General features: G+C 48.8%; 9 non-coding genes across 9 annotated transcripts; 3 read left to right on the forward strand and 6 right to left on the reverse strand.

Annotated features, from left to right (window-relative positions):
* Window positions 1–1,498: 1,498 nt before the first annotated feature.
* Window positions 1,499–1,570, reverse strand: Trnap-cgg (transfer RNA proline (anticodon CGG)). The gene has a single exon. It is a non-coding gene; the product is annotated as a tRNA-Pro (tRNA).
* Window positions 1,571–1,805: 235 nt separating this feature from the next.
* Trnav-uac (transfer RNA valine (anticodon UAC)) lies at window positions 1,806–1,878 on the forward strand. The gene has a single exon. It is a non-coding gene; the product is annotated as a tRNA-Val (tRNA).
* A 601-nt stretch (window positions 1,879–2,479) lies between these two features.
* On the reverse strand, window positions 2,480–2,551 carry Trnap-ugg (transfer RNA proline (anticodon UGG)). Its single transcript has one exon. It is a non-coding gene; the product is annotated as a tRNA-Pro (tRNA).
* A 1,652-nt stretch (window positions 2,552–4,203) lies between these two features.
* Window positions 4,204–4,275, reverse strand: Trnap-cgg (transfer RNA proline (anticodon CGG)). Its single transcript has one exon. It is a non-coding gene; the product is annotated as a tRNA-Pro (tRNA).
* A 235-nt stretch (window positions 4,276–4,510) lies between these two features.
* Trnav-uac (transfer RNA valine (anticodon UAC)) lies at window positions 4,511–4,583 on the forward strand. Its single transcript has one exon. It is a non-coding gene; the product is annotated as a tRNA-Val (tRNA).
* A 601-nt stretch (window positions 4,584–5,184) lies between these two features.
* Window positions 5,185–5,256, reverse strand: Trnap-ugg (transfer RNA proline (anticodon UGG)). Its single transcript has one exon. It is a non-coding gene; the product is annotated as a tRNA-Pro (tRNA).
* Window positions 5,257–6,907: 1,651 nt separating this feature from the next.
* Trnap-cgg (transfer RNA proline (anticodon CGG)) lies at window positions 6,908–6,979 on the reverse strand. The gene has a single exon. It is a non-coding gene; the product is annotated as a tRNA-Pro (tRNA).
* A 235-nt stretch (window positions 6,980–7,214) lies between these two features.
* Trnav-uac (transfer RNA valine (anticodon UAC)) lies at window positions 7,215–7,287 on the forward strand. Its single transcript has one exon. It is a non-coding gene; the product is annotated as a tRNA-Val (tRNA).
* Window positions 7,288–16,015: 8,728 nt separating this feature from the next.
* On the reverse strand, window positions 16,016–16,087 carry Trnap-cgg (transfer RNA proline (anticodon CGG)). The gene has a single exon. It is a non-coding gene; the product is annotated as a tRNA-Pro (tRNA).
* Window positions 16,088–24,722: the final 8,635 nt, after the last annotated feature.

The following is a 24,722-nucleotide window of genomic DNA, read 5'->3' on the forward strand; positions in this document are numbered from 1 at the left end:
CATCGAGCACTGCTTATGAACAGCCGGCAGTGCCTCAGTTTCGGTATGTGGTTTCTCAGGGTTAAGAGAAGGCGAATGCACTAAACAAAAGAACATCGGGAAACCAAGCACCAACTCATAACGAAAAGATTGCACAATATACTGCAAGCAAAACTTCCAGAAGACGGATACTGAAGACGCCGCAGACAAAAGAATTATTCTATGCAGTAACGATTATCTAGGAAGCGTGAATTGCATGTGCTGCTCCACCACACAACTTCTTTTGATACTGTTTTACTTATTCTAAATTTTCATTACCTGATCGTCTCTAAAATACTGTGCGGTTATCACCTGGTTTCCAACAGCGATAGTAGTAAGTAAGTCGACTACAAAGTCTTTCAAAGTAGGTCAGACACAACAACAACAAAAAAAAAAAAATCGGAGCTGCGTGTAGCTCATGTCATTCTGCTTTCAATCGTGAATCTCCGGCTGGGAGTAGTGGCGTACTTCTGTAATCCAAGCTTCTGGGAGGCCGTCGTGTGGGAGAGATCTGGAAACAACTACAGATTCGACCGTTCCACGAGCTCAGGAACGGCCGCGAGGCCTTCATCGAGCTCTGCAGGTCGACAGATGATAGTGTGGAAATTTCGGCAAGCGGTGGCTAAGGGTTAAGAGAAGCCAAACGCACTAAACACAAGAAAGTCGGGTAACCGAAGCACACAACTCATAACGAAAAGATTGCGGAATGCAGTGCGAAAGCAAAACTTCGAGAAGACCAACTCTGAAGCCATCGGCGAGCTAGGAATTATTCCGCACAAGAAGCGATCATGTAGGAAGAGCGAGCCGAGGCTGTCGCTCGACCACACAATAAATTTTTGCTTAATCCCAATTTGCAGTACCGGTTCGACACTAGAATACTGCGCCTTGGTTCTTCCAAAAGCGATAGTAATAAGCACGTCGACTGCAGTGTCATTTGGGGTAGTGAGTCAGACATGGAGAGGATATGAGGCGGGTGGAATATGCAACGACAGGGGCATTGCAGGGCGGCCGCCGGCTCCTTGCGCTGTGGCGCACCGGTGCCGGCGGCGGCCTGGCTGGGCTGCTGGTGCCTCCATGTAGAGCTGCCGCCGAGCCCAGGCAAAGTGCCGCTAACGAAGCGATTGCCTTTGGTGACATCTTTTGCAATAACGACTGCGCGAATCGACGGTATCTCGTAAGGAAGGAAAGAGCAGCAGCTGCCGCCGAGCCCAGGCGCCGTGCCGAACACGCAGAAGGTCCCCGGCTCGATTGCGGGCGGAAACCCGTTTTCGTCGCACTCAGCAAGACACTTGCTACGATCTCTACTGTGTTCATTTAAACCAACTTCAAACGTTCCATCAGCAGGGTGCACATGGCTCAAATGAAACATGAAACGGTTTCAGAACTGGTTGTCGGATTTTAGCGCTGACTTGGAGGCCTCGAAATGCGCGACACAGCCGCCGCCATGCGATTTGTTACCACACCGTTGTACAAAACGCAAGGGCTCGTCCGGGATTTGAACCCGGGACCTCCTGCACCCGAAGCAGGAATCATACCCCTAGACCAACGAGCCTATTCGTTCCGAAAACGCACTGCATGTGAATGACGCCACCTTTGATGGCCTCACCATGTAGGGCTGCAGCTCAGCCAGCGTTCTCCCTGTCTGTCGCGGTTGGATTGTTTCCATCGACGTCTTTTACTACAGGAACTTCACGAATCGGAGGGAGCTCGTAGCCGATGCCCTTGCTAACACAGAAGAGAAACTGTTGCTATTACGAGTCTCCGGGTGGTACATGAAAATGACCGTTGTTTCCGTGGTGTAGCGGTTATCACGCCTGCTTTACACGCAGAAGGTCCCCGGTTCGATGCCGGGCGGGAGCACAACAATTTTAATCTACATTTCGGATTTCATTTCCGAGATGACCTCACGTCCGCGTATGCAGAGACAAGCAATGTTGTATGCTAGACGGATAGGGCGTCATTTTACTGTCAAATACTGTTGCTCTCTTATTGCACTGGTATTTGGTAACTGAGAACGCCCCTAGCTCCATTATGGCTGGCAAAATTTATAATCCGGTTCTTCAGGGCTACTTCAAGTGCGCTTGCTACTGGCTTTCCTGAGCTCACCCTACTCGCCTTGTCACAGCTCTGTCAAAGTGTGATGCAAACTAATAATGAGAAACTCTTAGCCACGCTCAATCTTACATGCCACCCCTTGGTTGTTGCCGTCGCTAGTAAGATGAGGGTAGACTGTCGCACAATTAAGCTGAATCTCCACTCACGGTGCACACATCCCGCAAAGACAACCTTGTTTTCCGTTGCATGCAAAATTACCGTCTGCCTTTCTACCGAATTCCACCTACGTACTTTACTGGTGCCGCATTCTTGTTATATCCACGTGCTATAACAGGCGTCAACTCTTCATTGAGGAGCTGCAACCGGGGCTGAGTTCCACCTACTCTTCAGCACGGTCAAAATGGCAGGGCTCGTCCGGGATTTGAACCCGGGACCTCCTGCACCCAAAGCAGGAATCATACCCCTAGACCAACGAGCCACCTGGCTGGAGCAGTCAAGTTAATCCCAAGTAGTGGGCCTCACAGGGAACACAAACTTTCACGCGAATTCGCAAGATAAACGCTTTCTGCAGGCAGCACTCACCACTGATGAGAAGAATATTAAAGGCAACGAATAAAAAGCGAAATAACTTCATCGAGCACTGCTTATGAACAGCCGGCAGTGCCTCAGTTTCGGTATGTGGTTTCTCAGGGTTAAGAGAAGGCGAATGCACTAAACAAAAGAACATCGGGAAACCAAGCACCAACTCATAACGAAAAGATTGCACAATATACTGCAAGCAAAACTTCCAGAAGACGGATACTGAAGACGCCGCAGACAAAAGAATTATTCTATGCAGTAACGATTATCTAGGAAGCGTGAATTGCATGTGCTGCTCCACCACACAACTTCTTTTGATACTGTTTTACTTATTCTAAATTTTCATTACCTGATCGTCTCTAAAATACTGTGCGGTTATCACCTGGTTTCCAACAGCGATAGTAGTAAGTAAGTCGACTACAAAGTCTTTCAAAGTAGGTCAGACACAACAACAACAAAAAAAAAAAAAATCGGAGCTGCGTGTAGCTCATGTCATTCTGCTTTCAATCGTGAATCTCCGGCTGGGAGTAGTGGCGTACTTCTGTAATCCAAGCTTCTGGGAGGCCGTTGTGTGGGAGAGATCTGGAAACAACTACAGATTCGACCGTTCCACGAGCTCAGGAACGGCCGCGAGGCCTTCATCGAGCTCTGCAGGTCGACAGATGATAGTGTGGAAATTTCGGCAAGCGGTGGCTAAGGGTTAAGAGAAGCCAAACGCACTAAACACAAGAAAGTCGGGTAACCGAAGCACACAACTCATAACGAAAAGATTGCGGAATGCAGTGCGAAAGCAAAACTTCGAGAAGACCAACTCTGAAGCCATCGGCGAGCTAGGAATTATTCCGCACAAGAAGCGATCATGTAGGAAGAGCGAGCCGAGGCTGTCGCTCGACCACACAATAAATTTTTGCTTAATCCCAATTTGCAGTACCGGTTCGACACTAGAATACTGCGCCTTGGTTCTTCCAAAAGCGATAGTAATAAGCACGTCGACTGCAGTGTCATTTGGGGTAGTGAGTCAGACATGGAGAGGATATGAGGCGGGTGGAATATGCAACGACAGGGGCATTGCAGGGCGGCCGCCGGCTCCTTGCGCTGTGGCGCACCGGTGCCGGCGGCGGCCTGGCTGGGCTGCTGGTGCCTCCATGTAGAGCTGCCGCCGAGCCCAGGCAAAGTGCCGCTAACGAAGCGATTGCCTTTGGTGACATCTTTTGCAATAACGACTGCGCGAATCGACGGTATCTCGTAAGGAAGGAAAGAGCAGCAGCTGCCGCCGAGCCCAGGCGCCGTGCCGAACACGCAGAAGGTCCCCGGCTCGATTGCGGGCGGAAACCCGTTTTCGTCGCACTCAGCAAGACACTTGCTACGATCTCTACTGTGTTCATTTAAACCAACTTCAAACGTTCCATCAGCAGGGTGCACATGGCTCAAATGAAACATGAAACGGTTTCAGAACTGGTTGTCGGATTTTAGCGCTGACTTGGAGGCCTCGAAATGCGCGACACAGCCGCCGCCATGCGATTTGTTACCACACCGTTGTACAAAACGCAAGGGCTCGTCCGGGATTTGAACCCGGGACCTCCTGCACCCGAAGCAGGAATCATACCCCTAGACCAACGAGCCTATTCGTTCCGAAAACGCACTGCATGTGAATGACGCCACCTTTGATGGCCTCACCATGTAGGGCTGCAGCTCAGCCAGCGTTCTCCCTGTCTGTCGCGGTTGGATTGTTTCCATCGACGTCTTTTACTACAGGAACTTCACGAATCGGAGGGAGCTCGTAGCCGATGCCCTTGCTAACACAGAAGAGAAACTGTTGCTATTACGAGTCTCCGGGTGGTACATGAAAATGACCGTTGTTTCCGTGGTGTAGCGGTTATCACGCCTGCTTTACACGCAGAAGGTCCCCGGTTCGATGCCGGGCGGGAGCACAACAATTTTAATCTACATTTCGGATTTCATTTCCGAGATGACCTCACGTCCGCGTATGCAGAGACAAGCAATGTTGTATGCTAGACGGATAGGGCGTCATTTTACTGTCAAATACTGTTGCTCTCTTATTGCACTGGTATTTGGTAACTGAGAACGCCCCTAGCTCCATTATGGCTGGCAAAATTTATAATCCGGTTCTTCAGGGCTACTTCAAGTGCGCTTGCTACTGGCTTTCCTGAGCTCACCCTACTCGCCTTGTCACAGCTCTGTCAAAGTGTGATGCAAACTAATAATGAGAAACTCTTAGCCACGCTCAATCTTACATGCCACCCCTTGGTTGTTGCCGTCGCTAGTAAGATGAGGGTAGACTGTCGCACAATTAAGCTGAATCTCCACTCACGGTGCACATATCCCGCAAAGACAACCTTGTTTTCCGTTGCATGCAAAATTACCGTCTGCCTTTCTACCGAATTCCACCTACGTATTTTACTGGTGCCGCATTCTTGTTATATCCACGTGCTATAACAGGCGTCAACTCTTCATTGAGGAGCTGCAACCGGGGCTGAGTTCCACCTACTCTTCAGCACGGTCAAAATGGCAGGGCTCGTCCGGGATTTGAACCCGGGACCTCCTGCACCCAAAGCAGGAATCATACCCCTAGACCAACGAGCCACCTGGCTGGAGCAGTCAAGTTAATCCCAAGTAGTGGGCCTCACAGGGAACACAAACTTTCACGCGAATTCGCAAGATAAACGCTTTCTGCAGGCAGCACTCACCACTGATGAGAAGAATATTAAAGGCAACGAATAAAAAGCGAAATAACTTCATCGAGCACTGCTTATGAACAGCCGGCAGTGCCTCAGTTTCGGTATGTGGTTTCTCAGGGTTAAGAGAAGGCGAATGCACTAAACAAAAGAACATCGGGAAACCAAGCACCAACTCATAACGAAAAGATTGCACAATATACTGCAAGCAAAACTTCCAGAAGACGGATACTGAAGACGCCGCAGACAAAAGAATTATTCTATGCAGTAACGATTATCTAGGAAGCGTGAATTGCATGTGCTGCTCCACCACACAACTTCTTTTGATACTGTTTTACTTATTCTAAATTTTCATTACCTGATCGTCTCTAAAATACTGTGCGGTTATCACCTGGTTTCCAACAGCGATAGTAGTAAGTAAGTCGACTACAAAGTCTTTCAAAGTAGGTCAGACACAACAACAACAAAAAAAAAAAAATCGGAGCTGCGTGTAGCTCATGTCATTCTGCTTTCAATCGTGAATCTCCGGCTGGGAGTAGTGGCGTACTTCTGTAATCCAAGCTTCTGGGAGGCCGTTGTGTGGGAGAGATCTGGAAACAACTACAGATTCGACCGTTCCACGAGCTCAGGAACGGCCGCGAGGCCTTCATCGAGCTCTGCAGGTCGACAGATGATAGTGTGGAAATTTCGGCAAGCGGTGGCTAAGGGTTAAGAGAAGCCAAACGCACTAAACACAAGAAAGTCGGGTAACCGAAGCACACAACTCATAACGAAAAGATTGCGGAATGCAGTGCGAAGGCAAAACTTCGAGAAGACCAACTCTGAAGCCATCGGCGAGCTAGGAATTATTCCGCACAAGAAGCGATCATGTAGGAAGAGCGAGCCGAGGCTGTCGCTCGACCACACAATAAATTTTTGCTTAATCCCAATTTGCAGTACCGGTTCGACACTAGAATACTGCGCCTTGGTTCTTCCAAAAGCGATAGTAATAAGCACGTCGACTGCAGTGTCATTTGGGGTAGTGAGTCAGACATGGAGAGGATATGAGGCGGGTGGAATATGCAACGACAGGGGCATTGCAGGGCGGCCGCCGGCTCCTTGCGCTGTGGCGCACCGGTGCCGGCGGCGGCCTGGCTGGGCTGCTGGTGCCTCCATGTAGAGCTGCCGCCGAGCCCAGGCAAAGTGCCGCTAACGAAGCGATTGCCTTTGGTGACATCTTTTGCAATAACGACTGCGCGAATCGACGGTATCTCGTAAGGAAGGAAAGAGCAGCAGCTGCCGCCGAGCCCAGGCGCCGTGCCGAACACGCAGAAGGTCCCCGGCTCGATTGCGGGCGGAAACCCGTTTTCGTCGCACTCAGCAAGACACTTGCTACGATCTCTACTGTGTTCATTTAAACCAACTTCAAACGTTCCATCAGCAGGGTGCACATGGCTCAAATGAAACATGAAACGGTTTCAGAACTGGTTGTCGGATTTTAGCGCTGACTTGGAGGCCTCGAAATGCGCGACACAGCCGCCGCCATGCGATTTGTTACCACACCGTTGTACAAAACGCAAGGGCTCGTCCGGGATTTGAACCCGGGACCTCCTGCACCCGAAGCAGGAATCATACCCCTAGACCAACGAGCCTATTCGTTCCGAAAACGCACTGCATGTGAATGACGCCACCTTTGATGGCCTCACCATGTAGGGCTGCAGCTCAGCCAGCGTTCTCCCTGTCTGTCGCGGTTGGATTGTTTCCATCGACGTCTTTTACTACAGGAACTTCACGAATCGGAGGGAGCTCGTAGCCGATGCCCTTGCTAACACAGAAGAGAAACTGTTGCTATTACGAGTCTCCGGGTGGTACATGAAAATGACCGTTGTTTCCGTGGTGTAGCGGTTATCACGCCTGCTTTACACGCAGAAGGTCCCCGGTTCGATGCCGGGCGGGAGCACAACAATTTTAATCTACATTTCGGATTTCATTTCCGAGATGACCTCACGTCCGCGTATGCAGAGACAAGCAATGTTGTATGCTAGACGGATAGGGCGTCATTTTACTGTCAAATACTGTTGCTCTCTTATTGCACTGGTATTTGGTAACTGAGAACGCCCCTAGCTCCATTATGGCTGGCAAAATTTATAATCCGGTTCTTCAGGGCTACTTCAAGTGCGCTTGCTACTGGCTTTCCTGAGCTCACCCTACTCGCCTTGTCACAGCTCTGTCAAAGTGTGATGCAAACTAATAATGAGAAACTCTTAGCCACGCTCAATCTTACATGCCACCCCTTGGTTGTTGCCGTTGCTAGTAAGATGAGGGTAGACTGTCGCACAATTAAGCTGAATCTCCACTCACGGTGCACATATCCCGCAAAGACAACCTTGTTTTCCGTTGCATGCAAAATTACCGTCTGCCTTTCTACCGAATTCCACCTACGTACTTTACTGGTGCCGCATTCTTGTTATATCCACGTGCTATAACAGGCGTCAACTCTTCATTGAGGAGCTGCAACCGGGGCTGAGTTCCACCTACTCTTCAGCACGGTCAAAATGGCAGGGCTCGTCCGGGATTTGAACCCGGGACCTCCTGCACCCAAAGCAGGAATCATACCCCTTTTTTTTTTTTTTTCTACTTATTCTAAATTTGCGTTTCCAGATCATCAGTAAAATACTGTGTGATTTACACCTGGTTTCCTTCTTCCAAAGGCGATATTAAGAAGTACATCGACTGCAGCGTCATTGGGGGTCGTGGGTCCGGGCGCCGGCGCGCCAGCGGTGGCCTCTCGGGGCTGCTGGTGCCTCCATGTAGAGCTGCCGCTGAGCCCAGGCTCCTCGCCGCTAACGAAGTGATTGCTTTTGGTGACATCAATTGGAATAGCGACTGCGCGAATTGACGGTACCTCGTACGGAAAGAAACAGTAGCTGATGCTACTGAGCACTCGGCCGCGAGCATTTCCGACGACTTCTTGGGCTCTTATTCGCGATGGCATTCAGACAGGCGAGGGTGCTGTCGATTGTTACATACGAATGCGAAATACCTGCATTGTGCGTTTCCGCAAAGTGATCGTCCTACAACTTGTGTCGGATGTGGAGCACAGAGCGTAGCAGTTTCCGTGGTGTAGCGGTTATCACGTCTGCTAACACGCAGATGGTCCCCGGCTCGATTCCGGGCGGAAACACTTGTTCGTCGCACTCAACAAGACACTTGCTACAATCTCTACTGTTACCATTTAAATCAATTTCAAACGTCCCACCACCAGGGTGCAGACGGCTCAAATGATACATGAAACTCTTTCAGAACCGGCTACTTGGTTTTTGTGCTTACCTGGAGGGCTGGAAATGCGCGGAACAGCCGCCGGCATGACGGTAGTTGCCACACGTTTGCACAAAACGCAAGGGCTCGTCCGGGATTTGAACCCGGGACCTCCTGCACCCGAAGCAGGAATCATACCCCCCTTTTTTTTTTTTTTTTTTTTTTTACTTTACTGGTGCCGCATTCTTGTTATATCCACGTGCTATAACGGGAGTCAACTCTTCATTGAGGAGCTGCAACCGGGGCTGAGTTCCACCTACTCTTCAGCACGGTCAAAATGGCAGGGCTCGTCCGGGATTTGAACCCGGGACCTCCTGCACCCAAAGCAGGAATCATACCCCCTTTTTTTTTTTTTTAAATGCCTGCAATTCAGTCTCAGCTCATTATGAGCAAATGAAAGCGTAATTATTGTTCCTCTAACAAATATATCTATTGAAAAAAAAAAAAAAAAAATATTAAGGAACATCCACAACACAGCCACTTCAAAAGAAGTACACTACTGAAATTAAAATCCTAAAACATGACTATATAATGTAGACTGCTTTGTGAAAAAAAAAAAAAAAAAAAAAAAAAAAAAAAAAAAAACACACACGGAAACTTCAGTCCTGGTGTAGAGAAGAAACATACATAAAGGCGGCAAATCCAGGAACAGTATAAAAGAAAATGGCTCACACAGGTGACCTTAGCCAACACCCTCTCTTTCAAGTGTCAGGCTAAGCATATTGGCAAAATCATCTCGGAGGCCTGGCAATCGCAAGCGCTGCCAGTAAGCAGTAAGCATGTACTGCCGAAACGCTAGGTGTCCGTCCTCTTCATGACAACTGATGACAAAATGTACGAAATGGCCAATCAACCACATGACGGTATGGAGCTTCGTTCGCGGAAAAAAGGAAGAATCGGGCCGGACAATGATGTCAATAGTATAAGCGGCTTCAGCAGACCTAGTGACAAAGGCAAGTTGTTTCCTGAGCCAACGCCAATTAGCAAGGTGCCCACAGCAGGTGAATCGATGTTCAAGGGTATCCACGAGACCACACCGAGTACAGGTGTCCGTGTCAGAAAGACCAATACGGTGCAGTCGTACATTGGTGGGAACCAAATTATTTATTACCCTATACCACGTGGACGCCACGGCCATAGAGTGGATCGGCAGACTAACATTCTTCCAGACGTTCCTCCAGGACACAGATGGAGACGCCAGTTCTATTGGATTGGGACCGGCCAGCCCCTCCCAGCGGGCAATCAAGCCCTTGGTCGTTGGCACCGGTCGCCGCAAGAAGACGTCACCGAGGTAACTCACCGCAATGTAAAATTCCCGAATGTGTTTCAACTTAAAATTTAGGCGTCCGACATCGACAGGTGGAGCAAGGCTCGCCGGACGCACAACAGTAAAAAGCCTGGATGTAATCGAAGTCACTTCTTGCGTAACAATTAGAGTCGTTCGGCGGACGTACAAAGCAGACGCCTTGCGAGTAATGTCAGAGAGGCCCAAGCCTCCGGAGATACGCGGTTTCGTCATTACCTCGTAACGTAACTTGAATAGATGGCCCTTCCATATAAACCTGCTAGACAATTGGCGCAACCTTGTCGCCACCATCATGGGAAGTGGGAACAGCTGAGCAACATAATAAGCTTTACATAGAACGTAGGTGTCTAAAATTCTGACTTTTTGCAAAATGGTAGCAGAGCGCTGCTCATGGACCATCAGAGCCCCCTGTATCTTCGCGGTGACAGATTTCCAATTGAGAGCCGCCATTTTTAGAGGACACCGATCAATGATAATCCCCAAGGACGTATGGCGATCGACAACAGTGGCCCAAGGGACGTCAGCATCGCGAAATCCTCGAATATCAAGGAACTTACATTTACCCTGATTGAGACGCGCTCCAGAGACACGACAGTATGCATCAACTGCCCCTTTCAACAACGGGATATCATCACGTTGACGGAGGAGAACAACGACATCATCCGCATATGCCTTAACCGAGAGCTTCCCACCAGAGAGGGACATACCCTGAAGCTTGAGAGCAATAGTCCGAAGCAGCGGTTCCAGGGACAATACGAATAAAGACATAGAGAGCGGACTACCCTGAGGCACTCCGCGGCGGATAGCAATGGGCGGCGTCAGCTGCCCATTGACTGACACCCGAGCTGTTATTCCCCTATACAAATTGCCAAGAACACCACGTGATGAAGCGTTAAAACCTATTGTACCTAAAACACGATCTAAAAACACATGACTGACGTGATCAAAAGCCTTATGAAAATCAAGGAAGGCAAAGGCACAATGTACGTTTGTAACCGCCGCAACCGAGACAACATCCCGATATTGGGCTACTGGTGTCAGAATAGATCTATCATGAAAACAACATTGATGTGCACCAATCACACCCCGAAGCAGAGAGGACAACCGGCTATCGAGCGCTCTAGCAGCTGTCTTGTAGTCAAAATTCAGCAATGTGAGCGGACGAAGATTGGCAGCAGATAAACGACCAGAAGACTTCGGAATTAAAACAATTTTCCCTACTTTAAAATCGGCAGGCACATCCATCCCCCTGACAATCTCATTTAAAATCTGCGTAAAAATGCCACCCAAAAGAGGCCAAAAACGGAGATAAAATTCTTTAGGCAGGCCGTCTGGACCCGGCGATTTACTGGACGGAGAGCGAGCAATAAAATCGAAAACCTCATCTACCTGGAACTCCCGGAGAAATTCGCCGTTCGCGTCAGGCGCGATCGTCGCAGTTAGATCCCCAAAGACATCGTCCGAAAGAGACTCACCAGAATCATCGGCAGAATAGAGACTAGTGTAATACTGGTGAAGAGCACGAACCATTTCCTCCTGTGCAATAAGCTGTCGCCCATCATCCACCGTAAGAGAAGAGATGAAGGAGCGACGACGACGAGTGTGATGCCGTAGCAGGTGGTACAAGGATGTCAGCTCACCTTCAACAAGAGAGTGAGGTTTCGACTTAACTCGCAGACCATCCATCTGTCGTCGTTTAAGGCTCAAGAGCTTGGCTTTAATACGACGAACATCATGGATCCGCAGAGGAGAGGTACCCGCTGCGTCATATAGTTCACGCAGGACAGAGTAGTAATATTCATACGTGTTCTTAAAATCACGCGCCCTTGCAGCACAGTAAAAAATCAAAGTCTGACGAATCTTGGGCTTGGCAAACGCAGTCCACCAAACCAGCAAGGAGGGGTATCGCGGGACAGAGCGAAGACATCGCTCCCACACGCCACTTATAACATCATCCATAGCACTGTCGGCAAGGTGGGAAACATTTAACATCCACTGGGAACGATAAAGTTTTGCAGGTTGGTGACTAAGATTTACAGTTGCAGTAAAAGCACAATGGTCAGAAAAACTAGTAGGAATAACATCGACAGAAAGAATTTTATCACATAAAAAATCAGATAAATAGAATCTGTCGAGTCTACTGCATGAGGACGCGGTAAAAAACGTATATTTCACCAGGGTTGGATATTTGTGTTCCCAAACATCACGCAGATGCATCGTACGAACTAAGTCATGTAAATCACGGCAATAATTAAAATTGGGGGACTGGTCTGCAGGGCGTAAAACACAATTAAAATCGCCTCCGAGCAGGAGACTCCGAGGACTCTGGCGCAAAAGATAAATAAGCTCTTCTTTATAAAAGCGCGAGCGAGCCACAGTGTGACCCGAACCAGAGGGGGCATACAAAACAACGAGGCGGAGATCAAAAAGACGACAACCAATCCCACGGCCAGAGTCAAGGAATTCAATGTCAGTAATAGGAATGCCCTCTCGAAAGAAAAGAGCAGTTCCCGTTGAATATTCCGGCGCGACATTAAAAACAGTTTGAAATCCAGGTAGAGAGAGATCAGAAAACAACACTTCCTGCAAGAACACTACGTCCGCACAGGCGTCGTAAATAAACTGCCGCAAAGAGGCAATGCGAACGTCGGACTCAATACGGTTAAGATTTAAGGTAAGAAAGGTGTATGCTTGAACCATAGAGAGAAAAGCGAAAAAGGAAATCACCTACACCGACGCACCAACGTCACAGTCCATAGCAGGGGAGACGGAGGCATCCGAGGGAGGGGGACTGGTACCCCGTTCCGCGGATCCCTTACGCTTCGGTTTTTTACGAACAGCATTAACGTTCGGCTGAACGCGTAACTTGCGTCGGCTGACGGGCAAGGAAGCTTCAGCCGCCGGTGACGTAGGAGGGTCAAGTTCTGTATCCGACACCACCCGCGCCGGTCCACATGCGGGATCCGGGGTCGCGGGGGGAAACTCCGACAAAACGGAATGGTCAACACTTACACTAGCTTCCGGCAAACATGGACTGCACGGAGGCGAATCGTGAGCAGGAAGGTCCGAGGCCGCAATGTTGGACGGAAGCGGAGCAGCTCCGCTGGCAGAGGTATGGGGCAGCGAAGCAGGAAGTTGTCGCGGCTCCACTTGTTGTGACATCGAAGTCGGTTCGGAAGACGGCGCCAACAGGCCCGACCGACGATCCGACTCGAGAGAAGCTGCGTCGGAGGCCGGAGGGGCGCCAGCAGCCGCCACCGTAACCGTTACCTCAGGAGAGCAGGGAGCAGCTACAGTACACAGTGGCTCGGAGGATGCCGGTCGCTCGGACTGGGGCATCTCAGGGAGATCCTCATCCGTACTATTTCCATCGTGTGGGCGACGCCTCTTATTATTCAAAAGTGGCACACCCACCTGAGGGACAGACGGAACAACATCAGATTTAGCACGCAAAGGAGGAAATTCTGTGTCAGGGGTGCGCAAAACCTGTGGCGGAGCGCTACTACCACTGGACTGTGCTACACCAAGAGCAGAACCACCTGCAACGAGGTCAGCGACCGTTAACTTGCGACGCTGTTCGAGAGAATTTTTTAAAACAAAAACCCTCCGCGGACAGTCGGTACGCACGTGACCACTTTCATTGCACAAAAAACAGGTGCCAACCTGACCACTATATGTTACATGGACACGATATCCACCGATCTGCAGGTGAGATGGAATATTCTGCTTAACGTGCATTTCGACTGAACGAATACCACTGTAACATTGCAGGCGATGTTGGCTTGACCAGCGTTCAAGGCGAATGCTCTTTACATCACCATACTTTTGTAGACCCTCCTTAAGATAGACATTATCCACCTCCGGTGGAAGGTTGTAAACACGAACATTGGTATACGTGATGGAAGCATTGGAAAGCAGCACGGTACTTACAGAATCATCCCGATGCCGAAAGAGAACTTGATGACCATATTTAGAAAGAATTTTATCAACCTGAAGTGGGTCCATAAACTTAACAAAGAAAACATACAGTTCGGTATCAAAATAAGCAGTATGCACCTGATCCGAATGAACACCAAAGGTATCTACCAACCAATCATGAATCTCAAGGGAACTAGGTTGCACATGGCGGGTTGACTTGTCAAAAGTAAAACTAACTGTAGCCTGACGAGGAATAACCTGGGACGACATTTTCAAAATATGCGGTCGAAACCGCTACACACAACACACTGAAATAAGGACAGAAAGTAACACAAGGTACTTAACAACGACGGAGAAACACTCACAGAAGTTGCAACACAACACGTAAACAAAAGCTATAGTCCACTATACGTAACGCTACGGCGGAGCGGAAGACTAGGCACGTCCACACTGCACGGCGTCTAAAGCGGAACTTACCCCTAGACCAACGAGCCACCTGGCTGGAGCAGTCAAGTTAATCCCAAGTAGTGGGCCTCACAGGGAACACAAACTTTCACGCGAATTCGCAAGATAAACGCTTTCTGCAGGCAGCACTCACCACTGAAGAGAAGAATATTAAAGGCAACGAATAAAAAGCGAAATAACTTCATCGAGCACTGCTTATGAACAGCCGGCAGTGCCTCAGTTTCGGTATGTGGTTTCTCAGGGTTAAGAGAAGGCGAATGCACTAAACAAAAGAACATCGGGAAACCAAGCACCAACTCATAACGAAAAGATTGCACAATATACTGCAAGCAAAACTTCCAGAAGACGGATACTGAAGACGCCGCAGACAAAAGAATTATTCTATGCAGTAACGATTATCTAGGAAGCGTGAATTGCATGTGCTGCTCCACCACACAACTTCTTTTGATACTGTTTTACTTATTCTAAATTTTCATTACCTGATCGTCTCTAAAATACTGTGCGGTTATCACCTGGTTTCCAACAGCGATAGTAGTAAGTAAGTCGACTACAAAGTCTTTCAAAGTAGGTCAGACACAACAACAACAACAAAAAAAAAAATCGGAGCTGCGTGTAGCTCATGTCATTCTGCTTTCAATCGTGAATCTCCGGCTGGGAGTAGTGGCGTACTTCTGTAATCCAAGCTTCTGGGAGGCCGTTGTGTGGGAGAGATCTGGAAACAACTACAGATTCGACCGTTCCACGAGCTCAGGAACGGCCGCGAGGCCTTCATCGAGCTCTGCAGGTCGACAGATGATAGTGTGGAAATTTCGGCAAGCGGTGGCTAAGGGTTAAGAGAAGCCAAACGCACTAAACACAAGAAAGTCGGGTAACCGAAGCACACAACTCATAACGAAAAGATTGCGGAATGCAGTGCGAAAGCAAAACTTCGAGAAGACCAACTCTGAAGCCATCGGCGAGCTAGGAATTATTCCGCACAAGAAGCGATCATGTAGGAAGAGCGAGCCGAGGCTGTCGCTCGACCACACAATAAATTTTTGCTTAATCCCAATTTGCAGTACCGGTTCGACACTAGAATACTGCGCCTTGGTTCTTCCAAAAGCGATAGTAATAAGCACGTCGACTGCAGTGTCATTTGGGGTAGTGAGTCAGACATGGAGAGGATATGAGGCGGGTGGAATATGCAACGACAGGGGCATTGCAGGGCGGCCGCCGGCTCCTTGCGCTGTGGCGCACCGGTGCCGGCGGCGGTCTGGCTGGGCTGCTGGTGCCTCCATGTAGAGCTGCCGCCGAGCCCAGGCAAAGTGCCGCTAACGAAGCGATTGCCTTTGGTGACATCTTTTGCAATAACGACTGCGCGAATCGACGGTATCTCGTAAGGAAGGAAAGAGCAGCAGCTGCCGCCGAGCCCAGGCGCCGTGCCGAACACGCAGAAGGTCCCCGGCTCGATTGCGGGCGGAAACCCGTTTTCGTCGCACTCAGCAAGACACTTGCTACGATCTCTACTGTGTTCATTTAAACCAACTTCAAACGTTCCATCAGCAGGGTGCACATGGCTCAAATGAAACATGAAACGGTTTCAGAACTGGTTGTCGGATTTTAGCGCTGACTTGGAGGCCTCGAAATGCGCGACACAGCCGCCGCCATGCGATTTGTTACCACACCGTTGTACAAAACGCAAGGGCTCGTCCGGGATTTGAACCCGGGACCTCCTGCACCCGAAGCAGGAATCATACCCCTAGACCAACGAGCCTATTCGTTCCGAAAACGCACTGCATGTGAATGACGCCACCTTTGATGGCCTCACCATGTAGGGCTGCAGCTCAGCCAGCGTTCTCCCTGTCTGTCGCGGTTGGATTGTTTCCATCGACGTCTTTTACTACAGGAACTTCACGAATCGTAGGGAGCTCGTAGCCGATGCCCTTGCTAACACAGAAGAGAAACTGTTGCTATTACGAGTCTCCGGGTGGTACATGAAAATGACCGTTGTTTCCGTGGTGTAGCGGTTATCACGCCTGCTTTACACGCAGAAGGTCCCCGTTTCGATGCCGGGCGGGAGCACAACAATTTTAATCTACATTTCGGATTTCATTTCCGAGATGACCTCACGTCCGCGTATGCAGAGACAAGCAATGTTGTATGCTAGACGGATAGGGCGTCATTTTACTGTCAAATACTGTTGCTCTCTTATTGCACCGGTATTTGGTAACTGAGAACGCCCCTAGCTCCATTATGGCTGGCAAAATTTATAATCCGGTTTTTCAGGGCTACTTCAAGTGCGCTTGCTACTGGCTTTCCTGAGCTCACCCTACTCGCCTTGTCACAGCTCTGTCAAAGTGTGATGCAAACTAATAATGAGAAACTCTTAGCCACGCTCAATCTTACATGCCACCCCTTGGTTGTTGCCGTCGCTAGTAAGATGAGGGTAGACTGTCGCACAATTAAGCTGAATCTCCACTCACGGTGCACATATCCCGCAAAGACAACCTTGTTTTCCGTTGCATGCAAAATTACCGTCTGCCTTTCTACCGAATTCCACCTACGTACTTTACTGGTGCCGCATTCTTGTTATATCCACGTGCTATAACAGGCGTCAACTCTTCATTGAGGAGCTGCAACCGGGGCTGAGTTCCACCTACTCTTCAGCACGGTCAAAATGGCAGGGCTCGTCCGGGATTTGAACCCGGGACCTCCTGCACCCAAAGCAGGAATCATACCCCTTTTTTTTTTTTTTTTTTTTTTATTACGGGCCTCCCAACTCCCCTTATAGCCCGGCCTTGCGCTCTCCATAATTGCCGTCGTTGGCGAGCTTCTGTGGCTGTACAATTAGTTGATGTAGCTCCCCCGATGACAATGAACGTGGGTGTTCCCCCGTTGATCCAGATATTCCTGCGTAAGAGCAAGTAGTTCCTCCGGATGGTCCAATACGTGGAAACATACATGCGAAATGAAAAATGAATAAATTCCTCCAAAGTAATGCAACGGAATGTATTGGTATGCAGCGAACAGCACACATACGGGGGGAAAAAAAGGGAAAAGAGAAAAAAGAAAAAACATCCCTAGAAAAACTAGTAAAAACAAGAACCTTAACTTCAAATTTAAAGTAATTCGACCCGTGCGTCATGAAAGCCGTACCTGGAATGCACCACATCAACCAACTTGAAACTGAAAACGCCGATTGACCACCTCGGTCATTTCCACACAGCAGTAAAAAAAAGCAAATTTAGAGACACAACGAGAGCACATAAAAAAAGGAACAATTGGTAAAAGTATGCCCCATGTGAGGCTCGAACTCACAACCCCGGCATTGCTCACGGCTACTGCCTTATAAGGACTGTGCGCCAACCAATTGCGCCACCTTTCTTTTTTTTTTTTTTTTTTTAAACGAAACCCGTAACCTTCTATGAAAATAAATTGGAATGGTGAAAAAGACAACGAAAAGACTTCGCCCTTGGGCATATTAGAAGTGCTGCTCGAAGAATAAACGTAACATAAACACAGCTTCGTATCTCACTCAATGAAAGTTCCTGTAGCCAGTGTCCAGCGAGTCAGTGAAAGCCGCAGTGTGAGGGGGAGTCCGGACGCGACACAGAAGCAGTGGGGCCTCTTCGCGGCACCACTGGTGTCCCGCGGCCCGGCCTCACCCCTTCACACTCAGTTGACCTATCCGATACCCATGCGATGAAACGCTATTTTAAGCATATTGCCGAAGAGTTTCCCATGATTCGGGTACGTACATGTTTTGGCGAATTCGATATCCATAAACATCTTGAATTCCAAATAATTGTCACCGCCAAAATTATTAAAGACGTAGCTGGAATAGGTACCCAGCAACCACAAAACTGCATTGTTTTTCGTCTGCGGATAAAAATGCACATCAGGACGAGACAGTAGTGCTGACGAAACATTGGCGGTTGTAGTCCTGGTAATAAGAGCTATTTTTTGTCGAAGCCAAACCCAGTTCTGGAGACGGTCCCCGCAGGTGTAACGGTGGATAACTGTATCCGTCAGTTGGCAGCGACGACAGAGAGGGGTGTCACTGAGCCCGATTTTATGTAACCTCTCGTTCGTGCTAACCACATCATTGATGGCTTTGTACCAGGCAGTGCGAGCATCGGAACTGAGGACACGGGAACTGACATTGCGCCATACAATATCCCAGTTCATGCCACCGAGCTTCGTTGCCAAAGGATTCGTTCCTTCGTGTTGTCTCCAGTCCGCTATTATGGCTTGTGCAGTTAAACGTTGAGAGTTTATGACCTCTTTACTGATGTAGCTCCGTGAAAGGTAATAATCTCTGATATGTTTTAGCCGATAACTGATGGGCTGAATATTCAGCGGTGGGTCAAGACTTTGCGGCCTGATTGCAGTGAATAATTGCTCTGTAATGCCGGAAGGATCATTGTTAATTATAGCGGTCGTCCTTGTAACATAGAGAGCCATCGCTTTCACCTTGATATCTACTAATCCCATCCCTCCATTCTGGGGGTGGAGTGTCGCAGTTTTGGCAGACACGCGAAAAATTTCCCCTCTCCCAATAAAATTGGTCACCTTCGACATAATTTGCTTAGCAATGACTGCAGGCAGTGGCAGGAGCTGCACCGTGTAGAAGGCTTTGGATAAAATACAGGAGTTGACCAGATGAATCCGATCAAATTGATTGAGGCTTCTGTGGGAATTTTCAATGAGAGCACCGGTAAGTTTACGCACTATTTCCCTCCAGTTTGCCGCCGCCATCTTTAAAGAGGACGCCGTCAATATGATGCCGAGAGCCTTGTGGACGCTGACTTCCTGAGCGTAGCCAACTCGCAAATGCTGGAGGCCACAGAGGTTAAGAAATTTACTTTTCTTGTCATTCAATTTAGCCCCCGACGCCAAACAGTATCGCTGGAGGTGAGCCGCTAAAGTGGTGACATCATTCTCATTGCGGACAACCACACCCACATCGTCGGCATAGGCGCCTACGACAGTTTTTTCTCCTGAAAGTGTTAGCCCTGTGAGTTTCGCCTGCAGTTGGAGTAACAGAGGTTCGAGTGAAAGAACAAAAAGTAACATGGACAAAGGGCTGCCTTGTGGAATCCCTCTGTTGATTTGAATCGGTTGGGTTAGTTGCGAGTTGACAGAAAGCCTTGCGTTGATCCCTAGTGCCATGTTTGTGATCATGTCAATCGCGTTCTGCAAGAAACCGAATCTTTTCATGGTTTCAAGGAGGTACTCGTGAGCGACGAGGTCAAAAGCTTTAAAAAAGTCCAGAAAGATCAGCCCACACTTCACGTTACTGGCGTTCGTTAACGCAATGATATCCCGGTAAAAAGCTGCCGTTTGCAATACAGTTCTCCCGAAGGCACATGTCTGCTGACGTCCAATGAATTTAGCAGTGAGGGGCATCATTCGCGTGTTGATTGCACGGGCGACTATTTTATAATCGGAGTTTAACAATGAAATGGGGCGGAAGTTGGCGATATTTTTGGTACCTCTGCCTTTAGGGATAAGCACAATTGTGCATTCCTTAAAGGCAAGTGGTATAGGCTTCCCTTGAAAAACTTCGTTCACTAATTGGGTGATTTTGTCCCCGATGATGTGCCAATACCTCCTGTAAAATTCAATGGGTAATCCGTCAGGACCAGGGGACTTCCTGATCGGCGAGTGGCAGACAATCTCCAAAACATCTTTATTACTAAATTCTAATGAAATTGTGTCATTGTCTTCTCTAGTTATAGTAGAGGAAATGGCACTAAACAGTTCGTCATAGCAGCCGTCATGAGTAGCCGCTGACGTGTAGGTGTCAACAAAATAGTCGTGTAGTGCCTTGATAATCTCTCGCTGGGTGTCGACAGTCGTGCCATCACCGAGTTTCAGGGCCTCAATAAAAGTCCTCCTTCTGTTCTTAGCATGTTTGACAAGGTGGTATAGAGCGGCTGTTTCATCGTCCCTGACCGACTTCACTTTAGATTTGATCTTAAGACCTTCCAGTTGCATCCTCTTAAGATTGATTAATTTCGCCTTTATTTTTCGAATGTCGTCTATTCTGGTGTGCGCGGCGTCGGCTCTATCACAGAGGTCGCGTAAGACAGTGTAGTAGAACTCCATCGTCTTCTTTATCGCGGCTGCTCTTTCAATACCGAAGAATATAACAACTTTTCGCAGTTTGGGTTTTGCATGCTGAGTCCACCACGCTATGGTGCTACGAAAGTTTGTGGTAGTGCGCAAGCACTGCTCCCAAGCGCGTCGCACCGCCGCCTCTAGGTCAGCATCCGTTAATAAGGAGACGTTCAAGTTCCATTGATTTTTATACCAACGCGTTGGTTGTGGCAGCAAATTCAGGCACGCAACGACACCACTGTGATCAGAGAAGCTGGAGGGTATTGTTGCAATTTGTAACAAGACATTCTCTAAAACGTCGGAAACATAAATCCTGTCAATTCTGCTGCAGGAATGCGCGACGATGTGTGTGAATCGTACCAAGGTCGGGTACCTAATTTCCCACGCGTCTTTCAGTTTGAGGTCGGTCACGAGACGCTTTAATTCAGGCGAATAATTAAAATTCGGGGACTGATCTTTCTGGGATAAAACACAATTAAAATCACCTCCAATGATAACACGTTCGGGATTTTTCCGTAACAAATAGATGATTTGTTCCTTAAAAAAGTTTGCTCGTTCCGCCCTATAGGTACTGCCAGAAGGCGCGTACAAGTTAATGATGGTGACGCCAAAAACGGTGACACCCACACCTCTACCGGAATCTAACTTGTCAACCTGAGTGGCGGGAATGCCTTCTCTAAGTAAGATGGCAGTCCCCACGTTCGAGTCGGGGGAAAAATTTGTAATAGCAACAAAACCAGGAAGAGTTAAGTGTGGCATGGCCACCTCCTGCAAAAGAGCGATATCTGTTCCCGACTCATAGAGATATTGTTTTAAGGCACTCAGTTTCACCTCCGACCGGATTTTATTAATATTTAATGTCGTGATCGTATAGGCCTGCGACATTATGACAGTACGTGGAAGAGGCGGAAGGAGCAAATATCTTTAAAGGGCAACATCTTCATGCCATTCCATATTTGTGGCCGGGAAATTCGTGTCTGTGACGTCACTGAGTTGTATTCGTGCGTCTTTGTTCTTACTCTTTTTACGCACAGCATTTACATTAGGTTGCACTCGGATCCTGGGGCGGACACTGTGGAGCACCTCTGCAGCTGGCGGCGTGGGAGGGTCGTGGGTGATGTCAAGCTGCTCTCCCGGCACATCCCGTGAAGGGATCGCACGCGGCGACACCGCCGGCGAGCGAGCAGCTGAACTATCACTCGCACTATCAGCCTGTTTGGCAACATTCTCTGCCCGCAACGGTTTGTTGTCACCGACAGACCCGGACAGCTGTGTTTGTATTATTTCCTGGAGTTGTTGACATTCCCCTTGTTGTGAGTCCTGAACCGAAGCGGCTGCCACGTGATGTGTACCGTTTGCGCTCAGAGATGTTTGTATACCACCATCACAGGCCTCTGTGTGTGTACTTCCTGCAGGAATGTGAGCCACACGTACAGGTTGGTCGGCCTGAGTTGGCTGTAGCGGAAGTTCTAAGGCACTAGCCAGCGGCAACTGCTTAACGTCCACGGAAGTATCGGCACTTGAAATTGTGGGAGGAGAAGCGTCCACAATAGCCTCACCGATCGGAGCTTTCGCTTCCGAGCCGGATTCCCGATCGTCCTTTGTCGCGGTCTCATGCGCACTAGAGGTGTCGGTATCAGAGGCACTACTGTCACAAGTTCTGCGCCTCTTATTGGTCGCGGCATCGAGTTTTGCAGGGGGCAACGCACCTTTGTCTCTCCGAACCAGAACCGGAAACTCATCAGAACGAATTTCTTGTTGCTGTTCCGAAGGCATTTCAGAATTAGGGAGCCCAATCTCCGTCATCGGCTTGGCTGCCACTACATCCGCCAAAGTAAGCCTTTTACGCTGCTGGAGGGAATTCTTTAACACAAACATGCGCCTGGGGCAGTCTTGACGCAAGTGACCACTCTCATTACAGATATGACAGGTCGGTGTTTGGCCAATATAAGTAACGTGAGCCTTATAGTCACAAACAAGTATATGGGATGGAATATTCTGCTTGACATGCATTTCTACAGAGCGAACGCCACTGTAACATTGCAACCTATGTTGACTTGACCACCGTTCATGTCGAATCTGTTTAACGTCACCGAATTTGGACAGTACCTCCTTTAGATAACAATTTTCTACTTCAGGGGGTAAGTTGAAAATACGCACGTTCGTGTAGTCTACATCGGCATTGGAAATGAGCACTGTACTTACAGAGTCGTCCCGGTGTCGGAAAATAGCACTTCCTCCGTGCTTCGTCATGATCTTCTCCAGTAATACAGGATTCAGTAATTTAACAAAGAAACAATACTGCTCGGTATCATAAGAGGCGGTGTGCACTTGGTCAGATGTAATCCCAATAACATCAACGATCCAGTCATGTATCTCCAGTGAACTCGGTTGCACAGATCGGGTGGACTTGTCGAAATCAAAACGGAGTGTACACTTCCGCGGAAATAACCTGGACATTGCAGCAGATAGCGAGCGGTTAACCCGCTACAATAAGACCGCAACAAAAATACAAATGGAAAAAGATATAAACTGCAGAATAACACAACACTAGCAAACAGTAATATGAGTGGAAAACACGCCTTGTGAACACGCGGTGGAGCGGAGCACTGACACGTCCGACCAGCACGGTGTCGCAAGCGCGACTAGTAGACCAACGAGCCACCTGGCTGGAGCAGTCAAGTTAATCCCAAGTAGTGGGCCTCACAGGGAACACAAACTTTCACGCGAATTCGCAAGATAAACGCTTTCTGCAGGCAGCACTCACCACTGATGAGAAGAATATTAAAGGCAACGAATAAAAAGCGAAATAACTTCATCGAGCACTGCTTATGAACAGCCGGCAGTGCCTCAGTTTCGGTATGTGGTTTCTCAGGGTTAAGAGAAGGCGAATGCACTAAACAAAAGAACATCGGGAAACCAAGCACCAACTCATAACGAAAAGATTGCACAATATACTGCAAGCAAAACTTCCAGAAGACGGATACTGAAGACGCCGCAGACAAAAGAATTATTCTATGCAGTAACGATTATCTAGGAAGCGTGAATTGCATGTGCTGCTCCACCACACAACTTCTTTTGATACTGTTTTACTTATTCTAAATTTTCATTACCTGATCGTCTCTAAAATACTGTGCGGTTATCACCTGGTTTCCAACAGCGATAGTAGTAAGTAAGTCGACTACAAAGTCTTTCAAAGTAGGTCAGACACAACAAAAAAAAAAAAAAAAAAAAAATCGGAGCTGCGTGTAGCTCATGTCATTCTGCTTTCAATCGTGAATCTCCGGCTGGGAGTAGTGGCGTACTTCTGTAATCCAAGCTTCTGGGAGGCCGTTGTGTGGGAGAGATCTGGAAACAACTACAGATTCGACCGTTCCACGAGCTCAGGAACGGCCGCGAGGCTTTCATCGAGCTCTGCAGGTCGACAGATGATAGTGTGGAAATTTCGGCAAGCGGTGGCTAAGGGTTAAGAGAAGCCAAACGCACTAAACACAAGAAAGTCGGGTAACCGAAGCACACAACTCATAACGAAAAGATTGCGGAATGCAGTGCGAAAGCAAAACTTCGAGAAGACCAACTCTGAAGCCATCGGCGAGCTAGGAATTATTCCGCACAAGAAGCGATCATGTAGGAAGAGCGAGCCGAGGCTGTCGCTCGACCACACAATAAATTTTTGCTTAATCCCAATTTGCAGTACCGGTTCGACACTAGAATACTGCGCCTTGGTTCTTCCAAAAGCGATAGTAATAAGCACGTCGACTGCAGTGTCATTTGGGGTAGTGAGTCAGACATGGAGAGGATATGGGGCGGGTGGAATATGCAACGACAGGGGCATTGCAGGGCGGCCGCCGGCTCCTTGCGCTGTGGCGCACCGGTGCCGGCGGCGGCCTGGCTGGGCTGCTGGTGCCTCCATGTAGAGCTGCCGCCGAGCCCAGGCAAAGTGCCGCTAACGAAGCGATTGCCTTTGGTGACATCTTTTGCAATAACGACTGCGCGAATCGACGGTATCTCGTAAGGAAGGAAAGAGCAGCAGCTGCCGCCGAGCCCAGGCGCCGTGCCGAACACGCAGAAGGTCCCCGGCTCGATTGCGGGCGGAAACCCGTTTTCGTCGCACTCAGCAAGACACTTGCTACGATCTCTACTGTGTTCATTTAAACCAACTTCAAACGTTCCATCAGCAGGGTGCACATGGCTCAAATGAAACATGAAACGGTTTCAGAACTGGTTGTCGGATTTTAGCGCTGACTTGGAGGCCTCGAAATGCGCGACACAGCCGCCGCCATGCG

This window comes from Schistocerca serialis, chromosome 2 (assembly GCF_023864345.2).
Source record: "Schistocerca serialis cubense isolate TAMUIC-IGC-003099 chromosome 2, iqSchSeri2.2, whole genome shotgun sequence".
NCBI lineage: Eukaryota > Metazoa > Arthropoda > Insecta > Orthoptera > Acrididae > Schistocerca > Schistocerca serialis.